Here is a 4,934-nt window from a genome sequence, read left to right on the forward strand (position 1 = left end):
GGTGACAAGTCTGAGATTGAGGTGGCGGGGGGTCCAACCTCTGTACTCCCGGAGATCTCTAGATCAGTGACCCAACGCCTTTGTATTGAATGTCGTCAGTTAGTAGAGCTGGACACCACCATACCTTCACTACTATATGTCAGCAGAGGCTGAGACTCCTAGGGATTGGAGTGGACCCTTGTTGGAGAACAAATTTTTGCTCTTTGCTTCATTTAAAAATTTAAAAGGAAGAAAGATTATAAAATTTAAATGCATTCAAGCGTATGGATGTGTCTGCAAAACTGGATCTCTCACACAATGGACCATAAGTGTTGGGAGACGTGATTTAGGCAACCACAAGTAGCAGGCTTCACTTGTATCCAAGCAACCACAGGTACTAGGCTTCACCAGTATCCAAGCAACCACAGGTAGTAGGCTTCACCAGTATCCAGGCAACCACAGGTAGTAGGCTTCACCAGTATCCAGGCAACCACAGGTACTAGGCTTCACCAGAATCCAGGGAACCACAGGTACTAGGCTTCACTTGTATCCAAGCAACCACAGGTACTAGGCTATACCATTATCCAGGCAACCACAGTTACTAGGCTATACCGTTATCTAGGAAAGCACAGGTACTAGACTTTACCAGTATCAAGGCAACCACAGTTACTAGGTTATACCGGTATCCAGGTAACCACAGGTACTAGACTTCCCTGGTATCCAGGCAACCACAGCTACTAGGCTTCACTTGTATCCAGGCAACCACAGGTACAAGACTTCACTGGCATCCAGGCAACCACAGCTACTAAGCTTCACTTGTATCCAGGCAACCACAGGTAATAGGCTTCATTTGTATACAGGCAACCACAGTTACTAGGCTTCACCAGTATCCAGGCAACCACAGGTAATAGGCTTCACAAGTATCCAGGCAACCACAGTTACTAGGATATACGGTACCCAGGCAATAACAGGTACTAGGCTTCACCAGTATACAGGCAACCACAGCTACTAGGTTATACCAGTATCCAGGCAACCACAGCTACTAGGTTATACCAGTATCCAGGCAACCACAGGTACTAGACTTTACTGGTATCCAGGCAACCATAGCTACTAGGCTTCACTAGTATCCAGGCAACCACAGGTACTAAGCTATACCAGTATCCAGGCAACCATAGGTACTAGGCTATACTGGTACCCAGGCAACCACAGGTACTAAGCTATACCAGTATCCAGGCAACCATAGGTACTAGGCTATACTGGTACCCAGGCAACCACAGGTACTAAGCTATACCAGTATCCAGGCAACCATAGGTACTAGGCTATACTGGTACCCAGGCAACCACAGCTACTAGGCTTCACCAGTATCCATGCAACCACAGGTATAAAGGCAACCACAGGTACTAGGCTTCACCAGTATCCAAGCAACCACAGTTACTAGGCTGTACGCTTATCCAGGCGACCACAGGTACTAGGCTTCACCAGTATCCAGGCAACCACAGTTACTAGGTTATACCGGTATCCAGGCAACAACAGGTACTAGACTTCCCTGGTATCCAGGCAACCACAGGTACTAGGCTTCACTTGTATCCAGGCAACCATAGGTACAAGACTTTACTTGTATCCAGGCAACCACAGGTACTAAAGCTATACCAGTATCCAGGCAACCACAGCTACTCGGCTTCACTTGTATCCAGGCAACCACAGGTACTAGACTTCATTTGTATCCAGGCAACCACAGGTACTAAGCTATACCAGTATCCAGGCAACCACAGCTACTAGGCTTCACGAATATCCAGGCAATCACAGGTACTAGGCTTCACTAATATCCAAGAAACTACAGGTACTAGGCTTTACTTGTATCCAGACAACATGCAGGTCCATTCAGTGTCAGAAAATGAATTCAACTTTTCCACATCCCGTCTCAACCCTGGAGCACACACTCCTCTGTCTATTTCATTAGTGTATGTATGTATATATATACATATATATATATATATATATATATATATATATATATATATATATATAATGACAGGACTGAGGTATACACTGACACTGTACACACACACATTACACAACCTCCTTCCCACCAGAGTCATTTTCATTTTTCGCTATCTCCTTCCCTCCTCAGCTGTTAGGCCCATAATAACCTTTTTATTTTACTATCTACAGAGCCGTGTGAGCACTTACGTTTTGCAGGTTGTACCTTTCATTGGCGCCCATCATTTCACCATATAATATATTTTTCATACTCAAACTTACTTGTTGTGTGCAATTTGGTGCCGTCACGTGTTTCCCTATGTACTCTCACGAAAACTTACACTATGGGGTCCTAAGAGGGAGGCGGCCAGGCTATTTTCATATGAGGTGACAAGAACCTGTGCAGGACTCCCCATTATTTACATATAGAGGTAATGAATTGGCCCAAGGGTCATGGAACGGAGGAGAAGGGGTGATAAACACTGGGTCCTTCCATCTCCATAATGTCAGGGGGTCATTTTGATATTTCCACAACCCCCCCCCCCACCACCACTGTTTGTTTGTTTCTTTGCTTCACTGTTTGCCAACTTTTTTTTTTCTTCAAAGTGCGGACTCCTCCCTGGGATAATAGTACCGCGTACGTGAGGTTTTACTTAAAGGTTTAACTTCATTTCTAAACCAGGTATAAAGCAAATGCCTCCCTTGTGTTCTTCGCTTTCATCCCAGTGTGTTCAATCCCACATGTTGTTTTGCAACTAAAATAGCAGGATTTTTGCAGATGGTCCACATAAAACGCCCGCTGCCCACGCTTTGTTTGTTTCAGTTCTTGCCTCATCTCTTTTTAAAAATTCCTCCATCACGCGAACCCGTCCAGATGTTTTGGCCACTTCTCGCAGGAGACTGAAGGTGACAAAATCCTTTTCTACAATGAAAACCACCCGGAGGAGGAAAGTAAAGTGAGGTCATCGCAATGACTTATTAGGAGCGAAGACATGAAAACGTGTTAGCGGACAATAGAATCTTCTGCCTTAGATAATAAGAGGCCGGTCAAATGTGTAAGTGAGTGGCCACAACTCCGGGAACCATGGCCTCAGCTACTGTACTGCAGCCAACATGGCCGGGGGCAGCTCCCATGAGAAGTAGCTAGCACACGTCTGGATAGAGACATGAGTGTCGACAGTTTTAAGAGACCAGGCTGAGTGTCACACATGGTGTTTTTGGAAAAATGCCTCACTGTAGTTTTTTATCCACATTTAGAGATGGATCCAGTAGGAAGGAGAAGTATACCTACTACCTTTATATTTCCCATTGCTCTTAAATCAACTCCTGGAGGAAAGAAACTGTGCACATAGCCCTAGTTATACTTTGAGACTGACTGTCTGGGCACTATGCCACCGGCTGATCATGGTACACCATCCATTTCCTTTAATGCAGGTGACCATAATGTACCCTGTTATAAGTCAATGAGCTTCAGTCATGGGACGGATCTTACGCATCATTATGACCACCACAAGAAATGAAAACCTTGATGCTTGTGTGAATATGACCTCTAAATTGTAGAAAAGTGGATGGCAGCTGACAGCAGATATAATGTATATTATTAAAATGATGGTATATAAATTGTATCATAGGGTCCTTTTACATAGGACCAATTATCAGCAAGCAGGAACATTTACTACTCATAAGCGGCCCAAGTACGGCTCGGTCCACATTGCACATTATTTTTTTATTTGTCCCCCCGACTGCAGGCTTAGAAAAAAAAGAAACGGATCTGTTTTTTTGGTTGACCACATTTTTCTGTACTTTAAAAGTAACCAATGGATCAAATGGACAGCAAAAATGCATTGGGACCCCAGCCTATTGGTGCGTTTACACAGGCAGATTTATCTGACAGATCTTTGAAGCCAAAACCAGGAACAGACTATAAACAGGGATCAGGTCATAAAGGAAAGACTGAGATTTCTCCTCTTTTCAAATCCATTCCTGGCTTTGGCTTCCAAAATCTGTCAGATAAATCTGCCTGTGTAAATGCACTATTGAAGAGACAGCGATCAGCTGATTAACCAAAAACCTCTCATTCAACGGCTGATCACATCTTTTGTGCGGCTATTAAAGTCCGCATTGTATTGCCCACCCCAAAGTTATACAAATCTCCAATATACACTTATTACGGTAAAATGCTTATAAAGTCCTTTTTTCCCTGCACTTACTACTGCATCAAGGCTTCACTTCCTGGATAACATGGTGATGTCACTTCCTGGATAACATGGTGATGTCACTTCCTTTATAACATGGTGATGTCACGACCCAACTCCCAGAGCTGTGAGGGCTGTGGCTGCTGGAGAGGATGATGACAGGGGGACACTGAGGGACACAGGGCACTGGAGGGACACTGAGGGACACAGGGCACTGGAGGGACACTGAGCATCCCCCTGCCATCATCCTCTCCAGCAGCCACAGCCCGCACAGCTCTGGGAGTCGGGTCGTGACATCACCATGTTATCCAGGAAGTGACATCACCATGTTATCCAGGAAGTGACATCACCACCATTTTATCCAGGAAGTGAAGCCTTGATGCAGCAGTAAGTGCAGGGAAAAAAAACACTTTATAAGCATTTCCCATAATAAGTGTATATTGGGGATTTCTGTAACTTTTGGGAGGCAATACAATACTTTAATAAAAAATTTCACTGGACTTCTCCTTTATATCACCGCATGTGAAGCTCTCACAGATATTATTTACAGACAATTTAATGTTTTTAGTACCAGTACAGTATGGGCACTAGAGCTGCAAACTCTTCAAGCCTGACCTGGAAGTGCACGGAAGATCTGATGTTTTAGTGACTAGCTGGAGGTCCTAGGGCTTGGACCGGTCGTCATCAGCTCATTGCGACATAGCTCATCAATGATACACAAATGCTTTTTATCTATGTAAGTCATTCACTGACCTGACACATACAAGAGAAACAGAAATG

Source organism: Dendropsophus ebraccatus, chromosome 10 (assembly GCF_027789765.1).
Source record: "Dendropsophus ebraccatus isolate aDenEbr1 chromosome 10, aDenEbr1.pat, whole genome shotgun sequence".
NCBI lineage: Eukaryota > Metazoa > Chordata > Amphibia > Anura > Hylidae > Dendropsophus > Dendropsophus ebraccatus.